The sequence below is a fragment of the Lissotriton helveticus genome, chromosome 6, assembly GCF_964261635.1.
Source record: "Lissotriton helveticus chromosome 6, aLisHel1.1, whole genome shotgun sequence".
In the NCBI taxonomy this organism is placed as follows: Eukaryota; Metazoa; Chordata; class Amphibia; order Caudata; family Salamandridae; genus Lissotriton; species Lissotriton helveticus.
The window spans coordinates 1,653,045,825-1,653,063,717 of NC_136067.1; the positions used below are offsets into that span (position 1 = coordinate 1,653,045,825).

The 17,893-nt window shown below is 48.3% G+C and overlaps 1 protein-coding gene across 3 annotated transcripts in view; it reads right to left on the bottom strand.

Moving 5' to 3' along the window:
* Positions 1–17,893, bottom strand: part of GPCPD1 (glycerophosphocholine phosphodiesterase 1) — a 733,645-nt gene that overhangs the window by 283,856 nt on the left and 431,896 nt on the right. The gene's annotated exons all lie outside the window — the stretch shown is intronic.

The window sequence follows — 17,893 nt, forward strand, 5'->3', positions numbered from 1 at the left end:
TATCTACCTTTAGCCTCTGCCATACCTCTGGGGACTGTGGATTCTGTGCACACTGTACCTTACTTTAGTCCAGTATATATAGAGCCACTTTCTTACAGCGTGCTGGTGTGGTGCCTGTATAGGCACCATGCACCCATTTCTAGGAGTGGATGTTGCCATACAGAGCTTAACACCACTTACCGGTGCACAGAGTTACAGCTCCCGAAAACTTTCCAGATCAAGTCTGATGCCTGGGAATAAATCTAAGGTAAGGAATCTGTGTCTAGAAGTCTATCAGATGAAGGTTTGTCATAATATATTTGCAAAACATCATTGCTGTCATTGTCGTGCGGCTCGGGTCTCAAAATGTGAGGTAGTCAAAGTCTATTAGAATGAGGTTGTGGAAGACGTTGAGGGTGGGCTCGATTTCAATCAAGTGTGCAGCATACTCACTACAGAGTCCAAAAGACTGACATGCAGATTAGGTAAGGGGTTTGATTTATTCAGGACATTCTACCTCAAACCATTTTGACAGATGATTTGCTCCTGGAAAGGAGGCGCACATAAGTGTAGTCTTCAAACACAAAGAATATAGTTTGAGAAAATAAAAACCAGTCACATCAATCTGCTAGAGATGAACGCAGTGTACCTAGCTGTAAAGTTATTTTCTAGTTATCAAGACCGACTCCCTGCTGCAACAATGCATTGCCTCAACAAAAAGATCGAGAGCTCTCACGGCACAGTCAATTCAGAGTGCTAGGTCACCTCGATTTATGTTACTGGTGTCAAATATAGGAGGGTGATCTGTGAGTGGGGGAGAGGGGTAACTAGGAACCAGGGATAGCAAAAGATTATTTTTTTTTGGGTGGGTGTTACAATGGCACAGGGTTGCTCCCACCACCTCTGTAGCCGAACATTATTTCTGACCTACCGGGGGGAAAATGTTGTGTTACCCCCAATCACCCCAGAGAGATGGAGCAGTGCATGAATCTCTTTTAGCCAGCTGTATAACAGGTACAAGTAGTAGGTTTGCAGGCCTTAAGTAGAATAAGCATGCATTCCTCTGGAAGTTTGAGACAGCAGTGCATAACATTCTTCCACTTAGCTGCATACCAGTTGAAAGTACTGGGCTTGCATGTCTCTCGCAGGATAAGCATGCATTCCGCTGGAAGTTTGAGATAGCCATACTCTAGGATCTCAGACGTCGGATCCCTAGGTTCAGCTGCCGGGAATCTGGGTGTCTGCGCTGGCCCTAAATGGTCACTTGCAGAAGGGGTCTAGAAAGGGCTTGCAGAGCAATAGGTTTTTGCTGTCCCATCACAGTACAGAGTCCAGTTTATTACCAACACTAGACCTTCCCAATGCCCTTACATTTCTGCCCACTGCCGCAAAGAGAATCCTGAAGTGGTCACGTGTAATCTGGCACAATTGCTCCACACAAAGCCATCATCACTAACAGTATTATGTATCATCACAGTTCTTACATTGAGGGGATGTTGTGCTGAAAAAGAGGCAGCAGCTGTTGGACTGTCATAACCAAATGTTCAGTGGGTATGCTTTTCCTTTTAAAACGTTTACAAAAGAGCCTAGGAAGGGCTGAACTAGTTGGGGGTGAAGGTATGACTTATAGCTGTTGATAGTGAATCCTCAATTTGTGAAGTAGGGACACTGTTTTTGAAGTGTGTGCTAGTGTGCGTTAGGCATTGCAGTTTGCTGCTGCTCATGATCAGTCGGTTAGGTACAGGATGATGTGTAGGTCATTTCTGTGCAGGAGCACTGCAACTACTACTATCACATGGCACTTTATAAACACTCTAATAGTGTTACCCACTTAACACAAATTAAAGACACTGGTGATGCGCTGGGTGGAATGGGATGTCAAAGTATGTATTTTTCAGATCCAGCACTGACTTATCACCACGGTGAAGCAGTGGGATGAAGTCCCGCAGAGCACCCATCTAAAAGTGTTTGGAGAGGAGGATCCTGTCCAATATCCAGAGGTCTAAGGTTGGCTAGACGCAGTCATTCTTTTTGAGACAGAGTACACCCTCTACCCGTGCTGGGGTGGGCACCGGTTCCATGGCACACTTGGAGAGAAGCACTGGAACCTATTCCTGTAGGAGCTCTAGGGGGTGAGCTGAGGACATGGCAGAGGGTGGAATGTTGAGTGGCATGGTGTGATCTAGGCAGTACCCTTCTGTAGGAGAGTAGGGTCTGCTTTCCTATGGTCACCCCATTTTTTGCTTTTTGCTTCACTGGTTTTCGACTTACTGTGGCTGTGGGCCTGCTAATCAGACCCCCAGCCCTGCTGTTTTCTCTCTAAATTGCACACCATGTACTTAAGGTACATCACCAATTGGGATTTGGGTCACTCTTATGAGTCCCTGTACAGTGTACTATAGGTACCCAAGGAATAGGTGCACCCAAGGCCTACCAGGGGCTGCAGCATATCTTTTGCCACCCCTGGCTGTCCATCCAAACTGACACAACTGGCTGATCACTCAGCTGGGGCAGGTTGTGTAATCACCCCTTGCTTAGATATAGTATTCCTATGTCTAACCTTATAATTGGACACATATACACCTATAAGTCACTCCTATGGCAGGCCTTAACAATCCTGAAGGCAGAGTGCTTTGTTTTATGTGAGATGGTGCTCTAGCATGAGCTGAGCCTGTCTGCAGCTTTCGGAACCATGTCCTTATAGCTGTTCTAGGATATTGCCATACCATATACTCTTAAGTGCATTATGTACCTCGCGGTCAGATGCTAACTTTGGTTTGGCTTTATCAAAACATGTCGTGTAAGGTGTCATACACTTTGGAATACTACCCCCTCGCCAGTCCTGGCGACGGGGGTAGCATTCCACCCTTCTAGAGGGAGAAGACATGTTACTTCCATTAATCCCGGTTAAAGTTAACCAGAGCCTCAGCATCACAAAATGGATGCTGCTGCCACAGACACAAGTCTGACCTGCTGGGAGTCCTTCCAGCGAGGGAGGCTTGGACAATAGGTTTCCTGTCACAGGGAGGTGCTAGCACCACCCCAGACAGGCTATAGTGTATTGGGGCAGGGAGGGCTGAATGAAAGGAGACACGGCCTGGGGCACACAAGGTGTCCCATGCATATGCCAGTTCAAACCAGTGCTGGGGCACTCCAGCCCCAGCTCTGGCGCGAAACTGGACAAAGGGAAAGGGGTGCAACCACCCCCTTCCTGGGTCCCACCCATAGGAGGGACCTAGCAGGTAATCCAGCCCCTAGATTTGGTATATAGGTAGGAGCTGAGTCCCAAGACTTTAGATTTATCCTGACTGAAACTCTGAAACGAAACTCTGGACCTTCGACATCCTACTCGACGTAGAAGACTGAAGAATCTCCCTTGTGGTCAAGGAGTGGCCACCCTGCACAAGCAGGCACCATCAAGCGCTCAACGGTTTGCTTTGTAGTTGCTCCCGCCGGAGCCAGAACACAGAGCCTGACAAGACCCGGACTTCCAGACATCCAACAGCCCGATCCACAGCCACAGCAAAGCTGAGACCCATGGAGGCGACGTGGGACCGGCCATCTTAGAAAGCAGGCAATTGCTTTCCGTGCAACTTCTGAGGCACCCTCGAAGTTGTGCATTGGGGATTGAGAAGCCCCAGCCCCGAGCATCAGCTGCACCAAAGATCCCCTCTCCACATTCACGAGTGCTGCGTGGGGCCCTTTTGCATTTTCCTGCTCGACGCGTCTGTCCGGTCACTTGCCCGTTGGCTAGTGGCCTCTGTGACAACGAAACCCGAAATCTACACCGCTGGTCCGGTTGCTCCAGACTGGCCCTTGCTTCCCTGTGAAGGAGAAGCCCCTCAGTCCTTGCTGGCCTGAGTAAGCCCTCTTCGAATCCTGCGTGGGTTGCCTTTGCCAAGGCTTGTTGACTTCAATCTGGAAGCCGACACCGCCGACAGCGAGAGCCTTCGAGTCCGTGCCCAGCTCCTGGTCGTCGTCAAAACCTCCTGGTCCACGTGGCAGCAGAGACAAACTTCGCGACATCACCTGATTGCTCCCCCACATCACCTGGTTCCTTCCTAGTTCCATCCTGGTCACTGGCTAGTGGCCCAGACTCTGTCCCATCTGCTTTCAGGTACTCTTCATCCTCGATCCGCCCTTGGATCCAACCGGACTCTTCTCTCCTGGTCGCCTGCAGTATCTTTTCTCCAAGGCTCCATAGAACTCCACGACGAAACCCGACAAACTTTGGGACCTATGCACCCGCTTCCTGTGGGTGAGGTAACGCGAGTACTTCAGTGCTCCTGTGAAGAGTAACTCTCCTCGTGTCCTAGTTTCAAGTGGTTAGCTTCTAGTCCAGTCGGAAGACTCCTAAATCTTTAACTTTCTAACTTTACGCACCCATTGACTTCTATGTGTGCACGCGTGTACATTTAGACTCTGCACCCGCATCCCGTGGGCCTCCTGCTTCCTAACTACTGTTAGTCCAGTGTAGCACCAGCGAATCCCTAGGCCCTGCAACTGTTCGTGACGTGGTTCTTATACCACTATTTTAGTATATGGTTTAGCGGGCCACCAGGGCCTATTCATATTTGTGCACCTTATTGTATGTTATATTAAGTTACTTGTTATGCGCTTGTGCCTCTCCCCTCAAAGAGTTCAGAGGACGGTTTTAGAAATAAATACATATATATTTTGAATATATAACCTGTGTGGTGTCCTTTCATTTGGTATTAAAGGGATTACATATGGTAAAACAGCTGGCTTCACATGCCCTCTTGAGTTTAGCCTAAGACTGCTTTTGTCCATGCTACCACTAGGATAGCTGGTCTATAAGGTTGACTTTACAACCATCACCATAAGGGTTGTTTGGACTGGTGCAAGGTGCTCACTAGAATAGTGATCATCATATACCAGGCCGACTTCTCACATTGGTGTGCAGCGGTTGGGATTTGAGCTTGCTGTTGTATTACCAATTGTAATCTTTGAGATATCATTTGAAAGATCGCATTATGTACCATAGGTACATATAACAAGACTTAGAATACATAAGTTCTACTGAACTTAGTTGTTGTAGACCAAAGGGCCCAGCACACCCTGACTACAACTCCTAGAGAGGTTCTAGTAGGAAACACATAGTGTAGGTAGGTGCACACACCACACCTCATTAGAATCATGTCTACCACAGGGGAGGCAAGTATGACTCTTCCTGTGGGAGTTGACCCTCACAGGGCACCCTCTAGATATGAAATGCTCAATTTCTAAGAGATGAGACACTTGTGTACCTCAAGGAGATTGAAACAGGGTTCCAACCCTACCATCCCCCACCTAATAGAGCTCCTAGAGAGGGCTGATGCTGAGAAGGCCTCTAGACAAGGTCCCTCAGTTCATGCAGAAGAGGTCTTGCCCTCTACAGATGATGCATCAGACCCCACTATCATAGGTGAAGAAGGAGATGAACAAGAGGAAGAATATGAAGAAGAAGTTTTCCAAGATAGCCAGGTCCAAGTTGGGAGACTTAGCCAGGCTAACCTAAGCCTACATGGGGCTGACAATGGGCTAGCCCCATACAGACCTATTAGTAGACTTAACCAGGGGTATGAGAGGAGGAGGTCTCACTCAGGTGACTCCCACCACTCTACTGCCTCTAGGGGATCCAATACCCTTGCTCGGAGAAAGATGACCTCTCCTGAAAGGAGATAACATCATGCTAGGATGAGGGAAGCTAATCTAAGGATTGAGAGGCAAGAACTAGAAGTTGCCCATGCCAAAGAGAAGCTTGCCCTAGCTAGAGAGCAGACATTGAGTGGGTCACAACCTACTGGTGGCAGCAATATCCCTAAGGATAAAGACAGGTCCCATGAGAATACTAGGCACCTGAGTAAGATAGTGCCCCCCTACAAAGTTGGGGATGACATCCACAAGTGGATAACTGCTTTGGAAAGGGCCTGCAAAGTCCAGCAGGTCCCCTAGAGTCATTGGGCAGCTATCTTGTGGCTCTCCTTTGAAGAAAACGGCAGAGATAAGCTCCTCACAGTTAGTGATAGGGATGCTAACAACTACCCTGTCCTGCAGAGTGCTCTAATTGATGGGTTTGGCCTAACCACTGAACAGTACAGGTTGATGTTCAGAGGTACCCAGAAGACACACTCAGGACTGGACTGATTTTGTTGATTGTGACACTAAGGCTCTGGAAGGTTGGTTACTGGGAAGTAAAGTTAAGGACTATACAGGATTGTATAATGTGATCATGAGAGAGCAAATACTTAATAATTGTCAGAACCAGTTGTTGCACCAACACCTGATTGACTCAGATCTGACCTCTCCCCAAGAATTGGGAAAGAAGGCAGACAAATGGGTCAGAACCAGGGTTAAGCAGAGACCCCAGAACAAAGGTGGTGATCAGAAAAAGGCAGACCAAAAGGGTGGCGAACAGAAACAAAAAGACCAGAAGTCTTCTTCAGGCCCCCAAAATACTTCTAATGAGGGGGGTCCCAAAATTCCAAGAAAAAGAAGAAAGAAGGTCCAAAAAAAACATGGTGTAATTATTGTAAAACTGCCTCTCACTGGTTTAGTGAGTGCACCAAGAAAGATACAGCCCCTACCACTGCAGCCCCTAAGGCAACTGCACCCCCTAGTACAGTCAGCAGTGGTAGTTCCCAACCCAAGGCTATAGTGGTGTCAACCATGGGTACTGAGGAGGATTTGGGCCTAGTCAGGATTCCAACTCAGGCTGTCCTGATCTGTTATGTGGACATGGCTATGTCCACTACTGCGAGTCCCAATACTTAGGGCAAGTACAGACAGACACCTTTGATAAATGCTAAAGTGGCTCAGGCCTACAGGGACACATGTGCCAGTCTCACTATGGTGACCCCTAACTTTGTGGACCCGGGACAGATTGTACTGGGTGATAATTACCTGGTGACCAATGCTAGCAATGTCACTACTACACATAGTGTGGCAGTTGTTAATTTCTCCTGGGGAGGGGTAACTGGCCTCAAAAGAGTTGTGGTAAGTGCAGACCTCCCAGTCGAATGTCTTTTGGGCAATGATCTAGAAAACTCAGTATGGTCAGAAGTGGAGTATAGGACTCATGGAGAGATGTGCGGCATATCAGCACATGTCCTTGCTGTGACCAGGTCACAGGCCAAAAAGTGCCAAACTGAACAGGCCTTGGATCCTGAAACTATGGACCAAGTGCCACCCAAGAGAAAGAGCAGTAGGGTTAAGGCAGTGCCTTTCCCCCTGACCTCAAGTGAGGATCAGCCTTCTCAGGAAGCTGATTCAGAGACTCCTGAAGGAACTGTCCTAGAAGAGCTTGAGCCTGAGCAGGTTGAGTTTCTTGGGACAGGGGGACCTTCAAGGGCAGACTTGAGGCAGGCTCAGTTAGACTGCCCCTCTCTTAAACCCCGCAGACAGCAAGTTGCTTCTGAGGCTGCTGGGAATGCTACAGGTACCCATAAAGTTTATTGGGATGAAGGACTTCTTTATTCTGAGGTTAGAGACCACAAGCCTGGTGCTTCCAGGAGGTTGGTCATACCTCAGACCTTTCGGGGTTTCCTTCTTACCTTAGCCCATGATATTCCCTTAGCAGGACATCTAGGCAAGAACAAGACTTGGGACAGGCTTGTACCTCACTTTCACTGGCCCCATATGTCAGAAGATGCCAAGAAGTTTTGTCGCTCCCGTGTGACCTGCCAAGCCAGTGGCAAATCAGGTGGCATAACAAAGGCCCCCATCATACCGCTACCTGTGGTGGGGGTACCCTTTGAAAGAGTTGGGATTGACATTGTTGGACCAATGGATCCCCAAACAGCCTCTGGGCACAGATTTATACTGGTGGTAGTGGATCATGCCACCAGGTATCCAGAAGCTATTCCCCTAAGGACCACAACAGCACCTGTTGTGGCAAGAGCCCTCCTGGGAGTTTTCTCAAGAGTGGGCTTTCCAAAGGAGGTTGTCTCAGACAGAGGTGCAAACGTCATGTCTGGGTACTTGACTGCTATGTGGAAGGAGTGTGGTGTTAATTACAAATTCACTACACCCTACCATCCACAGTGCAATGGGCTTGTTGAACGATTCAACAAGACCCTGAAGGGTATGATCAAGGGTTTACCTGAAAAGCTTAGGCGAAGATCGGACATCCTTCTACCCTGCCTTCTGTTTGCTTACAGAGAGGTCCCACAAAAGGGGGTTGGCTACAGCCCTTTTGAGCTTTTGTTTGGACATCCTGTAAGGGGACCCCTATGTCTGGTGAAGGAAGGATGGGAGTTACCTCTCAAAGAGCCTAAACAAGACATAGTGGACTATGTACTTGGTCTCCGCTCCAGGATGGCTGAGTATATGAAGAAGGCTTCTAAAAACCTTGAGGCTAGCCAAGAACTTCAAAAAGCTTGGTATGACCAAAGGGTTCTGCTGACTGAGTACCAGCCAGGACAGAAGGTGTGGGTGTTGGAGCCAGTGGCCCCAGCAGCACTCCAGGAGAAATGGTCTGGACCCCACACCATTGTTGAGTAAAAGGGAGAGGTCACCTACTTGGTGGACCTTGGAACCCCTAGGATCCCCCACAGGGTGCTCCATGTCAACAGACTGAAAGCATATGTTGACAGGGCAGACATGGGCTTGCTCATGGCTACAGATGAGGGACAGGAGGAAGAGAGTGACCATCTCCCAGACCTGTTGACTCAGAACCCTGATGATGGTTCAGTTGATGGTGTGGCCTTAGCTGGCAGCCTCACTGACCAGCAGCAACAGGACTGCAGACAAGTTCTTCAGGCCTTTAGACATATGTTTTCATTGACACCTAGTCAGACTAACTGGTGCACCCATGAGGTGGACACTGGTGACAGTCTGCCTGTGAAGAGTAAAATCTACAGGCAACCTGACCATGTCAGGGACTGTATAAAGACTGAGGTACAGAAAATGCTTGAGTTGAGAGTAATTGAGATATCAGAGAGCCCCTGGGCCAGCCCAGTAGTCCTTCTACCAAAACCTCACACCCAAGATGGTAAGAGAGAGATGAGGTTCTGTGTGGACTATAGAGGTCTCAATGCTCTCACTAGGACAGATGCTCACCCAATTCCAAGAGCAGATGAGCTCATTGATAGATTGGCTTCTGCCAAGTTTCTGAGCACATTTGATTTGACAGCTGGCTATTGGCAAATCAGGTTAGCTGAGGATGCCAAGGCCAAAACTGCTTTCTCACCCCCCAGGAGGTCATTATCAATTTGTGGTAATGCCCTTTGGCTTGAAGAATGCACCTGCCACTTTCTAAAGGTTGGTGAACCAAGTCCTCACTGGGTTGGATGACTTTTGTGCAGCTTATCTTGATGATATTGCTGTCTTCAGCTCCACCAGGGAGGATCACCTGATCCACCTGAAGAAGGTTTTGGAGGCCCTGCAGAAGGCAGGCCTAACTATCAAGGCCACAAAGTGCCAGATAGGGCAGAGTAAGGTAGTGTACCTGGGCCACCTTGTAGGTGGGGGTCAGGTTCAACCACTGGAGAGTAAGATCCAGACCATCAAGGACTGGGCTCCTCCAACCACCCAGACACAGGTCAGAGCTTTCTTGGGCCTGTCTGGTTACTACAGAAAGTTTGTTAAGAACTATGGGTCCATTGTGACACCACTTAATGACTTGACATCTAAAAAGATGCCAAAAAAGGTTCAGTGGACAGTTAGCTGTCAGAAGGCATTTGATGACCTGAAGAAGGCCATGTGTTCTGCACCTATCTTAAAGAGTCCTGACTACTCCAAAGAGTTTATTGTCCAAACAGATGCTTCTGAGTTGGGGTGGGAGCTGTGCTTCCATAACTTAATGTAGATAGTCAAGACCAGCCCATTGCTTTTATTAGCAGTAGGCTGACCCCTAGAGAGAAACGTTGGTCAGCTATTGAGAGGGAGGCTTTTGCTGTGGTTTGGGCCCTGAAGAAGTTGAGACCATACTTGTTTGGCACTCACTTCAAAATTCAGACAGACCATAAGCCCCTCATATGGTTAAATCAGATGAAGGGTGAAAATCCCAAACTGCTCAGGTGGTCCATTTCGCTACAGGGGATGGACTTTACAGTGGAACATAGACCTGGGACTGACCATGCCAATGCACATGGACTCTCCAGATATTTCCACTTAGGGACATTAAACTAACCTTGACCAGTTGAGTCTTCATGTTCTAAGTTTGGGCGGGAGGGGGGGGGGGTTGTGTAGGAGAGTAGGGTCTGCTTCCTATGGTCAACCCCACTTTTTGCTTTTGCTTTACTGGTTTTCGACTTAGATGTGGCTGTGGGCCTGCTAATCAGACCCACAGCCCAGATGCACTCTCTCTAAATTCACACCATGTACTCTAGGTACATCCACAATTGGGAATTGGCTCACCGTATCAGCCCCTGTAGAAGTGTACACTAGGTACTCAGGGCAGAGGTGTAACCAAGGCCTACTAGGGGCTGCAGCATGTATTATGTCACCCCTGGCTGGCCACTCAAACTGACACAACTGGCTGATCACTCAGCTGGGGCAAGGTTGTGTAATCACCCCTTGCTTAGGTATAGTATTCCTATATCTACCCCTAAATATAGACACACAGTAACCTATAAGTCACTCCTATGGCAGGCCTTAACAATCCTGGAGGCAGAGTGTTTGGTTATGTATGAGATGGTGCTCTAGCATGAGCTGAGCCTGTCTGCAGCTTTCAGACCATGTCCTTATAGCTGTTCTATGATATTGCCATACCATATACTCCTAAGTGCATTATAATCCTCGCGGTTGAATGCTAACTTTGGTTTGGCTTCATCTAAACATGTAGTGTATGGTGTCATACGCTTTGGAATACTACCCCCTCGCCAATTCTGGCGACGGGGGTAGCATTCCACCCTTCTAGAGGGAGAAGACATGTTGAAACTACTGTACCCGGTTAAAGCTAACTAGAGCCCCAGCATCACAAAATGGACGCTGCTGCCACAGACACAAGTCTGACCTCCTGCTGCTGGGAGTCCTTCCAGCGAGGGAGGCCTGGACAATAGGTATCCTGCCTGGAGAAGTGCGAGCACCACCCCAGAAAGGATTTTGTGTATTGGGACAGGGAGGGCTGAAAAGAAAAAGACACTGCCTGGGGCACACTAGGTGCTCCATGCATAGTCCAGTTCAAACCAGTGCTGGGGCACTCAAGCCCCAGCTCTGGCACGAAACTGGACAAAGGAAAGGGGGTGTAACCACCCCGCTTCCTGTTCCCACCCATAGGAGGGACCTAGTGAGTAAACCAGCCCCCGTTAGTTGCATAAAGGTAGGAGCTGACCCAGGAGACTTTAGATTTATCCTGATGAAACTTTGATACGAAACTCTGGACCCTTCGACGTTCAACCCAACTTGAAGACTGAAGAATCTCCCTTGTGGCCAAGGAGTGACCACCCTGCGCAACCAGGCACCATCCAGCAACTCGACGGCTTGCTTTGTCCCTGTTCCCGCCGGAACTCGAGCGCAGAGCCTGACAAGACCTCGACTCCAGGACTCCTCTGACCCCACTGCACGACTCCAGCACTGCTGAGCTCCGCGGAAGGCGTCGGAATCCGTGGATGCAGGCAACTTGGAAAGTCTTCAACTTGCTAAGAGCGCAGCTCCTGCGGCATCCTCGAAGCTGTGCACTGGGGACTGAGACACCCCGACACCGAACTCCACCTGCACCGAAGACCAGCCCTCCACACTCCCCGGGATCTGCGTGGGGCCCTTCTGCATGTGTTCTGCTCGACGCGTTGTCCGGTTGCTGGCCCGTTGGCTAGTAGCCCTCTGACGACGATCCTTGAGAAAATCCATCGCTGGTCTGGTGGCTCCAGACTGGCACTTGGTTCCCTGAAAGGGTGAAGTACCTCAGACCCTCCTGGTCTGCACCAGAAGCTCCTTGTGTATCCTGCGTGGGTTGCCTTTGCTTAGGCTTGTTGGCTCCAATCTTGAAGTCGACCCCTCCATCTGCGAGAAACTTCGTGGGACAGCTCCTCTCCAGCACCTGGTCGTCCTCGACGCCTCCTGGTCCGCATGGCTGCAACGACAAGCTTCACATCTGCACCTGATTGCTCCTAGACGACGTCTGGTTCCTCCCTGGTTCCACCCGATCACTGGCTAGTGACCTAGACTCTGTCCCCTCTGCTTTCAGGTCCTCTTCATCCTAGATCCACCCTTGGATCCACCCGGACATCTTCCGCCTGTTTGCCTGCAGCATCTTCTTCCAAGGCTCCATAGGAATCAACGAGAAAACCCAACACACTTTGACACCAATGCACCTGCAGCCCGTGGGTGAGGTAACGCGAGTACTTCGGTGCTCCTGTAGGGATTAACTATCCTAGTGTCTAGTTTTGTTAGTTGTACATTCCTAGTTAGACCGGAAGTGTCCTAAATCTTCGATTACTTACCTTTAAAGTTCCCATTGACTTTCTATTGACTCTCGCGTGAGTGTACTGACACTGCATGCGCCGCCTGAGGGCCTCCTACTCCTAACCTAAGGGTCAGACAGTGTAGTCCCAGCGATTCTCTAGGCCCTAGGCCTTCTCCTTTCCCAAGTCGTGGTTCTTATACCACTTACTTAGTATATGGTTTTACGCGCCCCCAGGGTCTAATTGTAAATTGTGCTATTTAAAGTATTTCTAAGTGTAACTTGTTATGTGCTTTTGCCTCTGACCTCTAAGACTTCAGAGGAGTGTGTAAGTGAATAACTACATATATATTTTATATATATATCCTGTGTGGTGTCCTTTCATTTGGTATTCAAGGGGTTACATATGGTAAAACAGCCGGCTTTACACGCCCTCAAGAGTCTTGTAGCCTAAGACTGTTCTGTCCACGCTACCACTAGGATAGCTGGTCTATAAGGTTGACTTACAACCATCACCATAAGGGTTGTTTGGACTGGTGCAAGTTGCTCACTAGAATAGTGATCATCATATACCAGGCCAACATCTCACACTTGCCTAAAAGTGTTTTGAGGTTTTGATCCTACTGCTTTTGCAATCTCATTGTCACTTAAAAGAATCTTCCAGTGTTTCTGAAAGATCTTGGCATGTACTTTATTGTATATTGTGATCATTGTGATCATTGTGATGCTTTCCTCATTCTCATTTTTGTTGTTTGATTTTTCTGTTAGTATCTGCTGTCTTGTTTTGAACTCTTTTGACCCCTTGTTCGATAAAGTAATGTTCAAATTCCTTTTGTGTTTCATTTCATTTTAGGAATAGATCTATGTATCGTAGCCGGATTATTATTTTCAATAAGTGTTGTTCCATGCTATTTCTTCTCCCACCAGCCCATGGTCAAATTCGCGTAGCTGGGGGAGAAGGAAAAGCCCATTGAGTTTCAGCAAATTAGCCGAAATAGCTGCTGATTAAAGATGATGATGTTGTGTAGACACATTTAGACTGGAGTGCAGCATTCCTTTTCAAAAGTTGAGGTTGTGTGTGTGTGTATATACATATATATATGTGAAAAGTGTGCTTTCATTGTTAGCCTTCAGAATAGCTTCTAGGTAGTGATTAGCTTTTACAGTCACAATGTTTGCCCTAAGCATCACAGGGTAACTGGTGCATTATATTTTCCAAATTCCTTGATGTATGAAAATATTTCATTTGCTAGTGTTGAGGTTCTGAGTATAGCAAGGAGCAAAGGGTTATGGTCAGTTATTTTTCAAGGCAAAGGAGCATCCAAAATATACAAATAGATAATAACTGGAATTTGCACTTTCAATCTTTTTTAAATACTTTGAACTCCTCTCACATAAGTGGGCATTTGCTTCACAAAGGGGTATAGCAATAAGTTTACATAGACACCCCCAGTGGATGCGAATACTTAATATACTATGACAACAAGGTGATTCAGATACAGTTTTGATTTTTGGAAGAATATATATATACATATGTTCTAGAGTAACAACTGTTTATCTCTTTTCAGATATCTAATCACTTCTTTCAACATTAATTTGAGGACATCTCTAATTTACTCAGTCTGATCGGTAGGATGATTCAGATGTGTCAGTGTCTACCAGATCGAAATTAACTGTTCCTTTATATACCCTTGCATTCATCAATATAATTGATACATATTTCATATGTTACGAATATAATTACTTAAAGAATTTAGTAAATTAGTTATTTGAAAAGTTTGTCAGATGCTCGGTAATCTCGAACTTCATCTCGTCAATTTGACAATTGTCAAATAATCAATTGTTTCTTAATTGGTGGTCTAAAGAACGGTAACGCTTTTTCTGGTAGATACAATATCTGCCTGTGGATTCCTCACCTTGTGAATATCCCCCTTGCGTCAGCAGCATTCGGATTTTTTTTTACGTAGCACGCCGGCGTGGACGACGTCACAGGAGCACGGCATCGGCGCGCGACTCCGTCTGACGTCACCAACTCCTTATTAGACCCACGTCGAGACACCCGGACGGACCAACGACAGCAAATATGCAAATATACAATGTACACAGTACATACAAATCAAAATCGCACACAAAGTGCGCAGCAAAATTACCAAAATAGCAGAAAATATACACACATAAAAACCAGGTATAGCAGAGTGGACAACGGGGAGGCGGGTGGGCATGTGAGGAATCCACAGGCAGATATTGTATCTACCAGAAAAAGCGTTACCGAAGGTAAGTAACTTGTTCTTCTGATAGATACATCTGCCGTGTGGATTCCTCACCTTGTGAAAAGAGTCCCACAGCAGTCCCTACTCCCGGAGGAGGGTGTCCACTCTGCTATACCAGGAAATCTTGGAGAACAGAGCGCGCGAAGTGGCCATCCCTCCTCACCTCGGTATCCAAGCAGTAGTGCTTCGCGAAAGTGTGGAGGGAGGCCCAAGTCGCGGCTCTGCAAATGTCCTCAACAGGTACACCTCTAGACAAAGCAGATGTTGCAGACTTTGCTCTAGTTGAATGTGCTCTAATACCCTCAGGAGGGTCCTTACCCGCCAAGGAGTAGCAAATCTTGATGCACAGGATTATCCACCTGGAAAGTGTGCGCTTGTGCACTGCTCTGCCCTTCTTACAGCCAGCAAAACCAATAAACAGCTGGTCATCCATCCGGAAGTCTTTAGTTCTGTCCAGATAAAAAGACACCGCCCTCTTAGGGTCCAGACGGTGTAGTCTCTCTTCCTCCTTAGACGGGTGAGGGGGGAGGATAGACGGTAGGAAGGGCACTGGACTGTCCTAGATGGAAGGGAGTTACCACCTTAGGCAGAAAAGCAGCCCTGGTCCTCAGGACCAGTCATTCAGCATGAATGGTCAGGAATGGGGGCTTAGAACTAAGAGCCTGAAGCTCACTCACCCTCCTTGCCGAGGTGATTGCGACCAAGAAGACCGTCTTAAAAGAAAGAAGTCTCATGGGACACTTGTGCAAGGGATTGAAGGGAGAACCCATCAAATAGGTCAGCACAAGATTCAAATCCCAATGAGGAATAACAAAAGGAGTAGGAGGGAATCTATTAGTGAGTCCCTTCAAAAATCTTAAAACCACAGGAGACTTAAAAAGAGAAGGCTGATCCGGCAAACAGAGAAATGCCGACAAAGCCGAAAGATACCCGTTGACCGTGGCAACAGCAAATCCTTGCTGCGCCAAAGTAAGAGCAAACTGCAAAATGTCAGCCAAATGAGCCTTCAAAGGGTCAACATCCCTCTCCCTACACCAAGAGACAAATTTAGACCACCTATACGAATAAATGGACTTAGTGGAGTCACGCCTGGCAGAAAGAATGACATCCACCACATCGCTAGGGAGAGAAAAAGAATTCAAGTTGTCCCGTTCAATCTCCAGGCATGAAGGTGTAATGTCTGGAGGTGGGGGTGTAGAACCTGCCCCTCCATCTGAGAGAGGAGGTCTGCCCTGTGAGGGAGACGGAGCGGCGGGTGAGAAGAGAGGTGGAGAAGGTCTGTGTACCACACCCTTCTTGGCCAATCCGGGGCAACTAATATGACTTGGGTCCGGTCCTGGCGAATCTTCCTCAGAACCCGAGGAATCAAGGATATGGGAGGAAACGCGTAAAGGAGTTGACTTTTCCAACTCAACTGAAACGCGTCCCCCAAAGCTCCTCGCATCGGAAACTGGAGAATGCAGAATGACAGGCAGTGAGCATTCTCGCGAGTGGCGAACAGGTCCACCCGAGGAGTCCCCCACATCTGAAAGATGTCGTGAACCACCTCCGGGTGAAGCCTCCACTCGTGGTCGGCAGAAAACTGCTGACTGAGACTGTCTGCACGAACGTTCAGAACTCCGGCCAGATGATTTGCCATCAGACAAATCTGGTGATCCTGAACCCAGGACCAGAGACGCAGAGCCTCTCTGCAGAGACACTGCGACCCTACTCCTCCCTGCTTGTTGACGTACCACACGCCGTTCGTGTTGTCCGTCAGGACCTGAACCGACTGACCACGAAGGGAAGGGAGGAAGGCCTTGAGCGCCAAACGTATCGCCCGCAATTCTAGAAGGTTGATATGAAGCAACCTTTCCTCTGGAGACCAAAGCCCTTTGACCTCCAGGTCCCCCAGATGAGCACCCCACCCGAGAGTGGATGCATCCGTTATCACTGTGGCCACTGATGGAGGAAGTTGAAAAGGCTTTCCTTGTGACAGATTGCCTTCCACACTCCACCAAGACAGATCCGCTGCAGTTTCTCTGGAGATCCTCACTGACTCCCTGAGATCTCCGTTGTGCTGATACCACTGCCTGCGGAGGCACCACTGGAGTGCCCTCATGTGCCAGCGTGCATGATTGACCAACAGAATACAAGAAGCCATCAGACCGAGCAGACGAAGGACCTTCAGGACTGGAACAACCGCTCCATTGTAGAATAAAGGAACCATTTCCTGTATGTCGTGAATCCTTTGAGGTGGAGGGAATGCCCGACATACAGTAGTGTCCAGTACTGCACCTACGAACAGGTTGCGCTGGGAGGGCACCAGGTGAGACTTGGGTACATTTATCGAAAAACCCAACCTGTGCAACAACTGAGTTGTCTCTTGCAGATGATGAAGCACATTCTCCGGCGACTCCGCCTTGATCAGCCAGTCGTCTAGATAGGGGAACACAGGAATCCCCGATCTTCTGAGATGCGCAGCCACCACTGCCATCACCTTGGTGAAAACTCGAGGCGCAGTAGTAAGTCCAAACGGAAGGACCGCAAACTGGTAGTGCTGCGATCCCACCGTAAAACAGAGATACTTTCTGTGCGACTTCAGAATGGGGATGTGAAAATACGCATCCTGCAAGTCGATCGACACCACCCAGTCTTCTTCCAACAGCACTTTAAGAACCTGCGCAAGAGTGAGCATCTTGAACTTTTCTTGTTTCAGATACAAGTTCAAGATCCTGAGATCCAGGATTGGCCGAAGCCTGCCATCCTTCTTGGGGATCAGAAAATACCGGGAGTAGCATCCCTGACCCCTCTCCTGTTCCGGAACCACCTCTATAGCACCCTTTCTGAACAGTGCCAGGACTTCTTCCTGCAGGAGAAGCAGGTGGTCCTCCGAACAATAACCTTGGCAAGGAGGGTAATTGGGAGGGAACTCCTGGAAAGGAAGAGCATACCCATTTTCTACGAGATTGAGAACCCAAAGATCTGATGTAACCGATTCCCAATCCCGTAGAAAATGAGTAAGCCGACCCCCTACTGGACCCACATGATCCGGAATGGCGGATCTAGGGCTGCTTTGCTGTTGCAGGTGGGGGGTGGGTATTCGAGGAGGAAGAGGCTTGACGTCCACGACCCTTCTGTCTACCTCTATAAGACTTGTACAGAGGGTTCTGTTGTTGCTGCTGTTGCTGGCCTTGTCTGAAGGGACGAAAGGAAGATCTGCCAAAACCCTGAACTTCCTGGTGGCTGTACCTTTCACCTGCAAGCCCAAAGATCTAGTCGTCGCTCGGCTATCTTTGAACCTTTCCAAAGCCGTATCCGC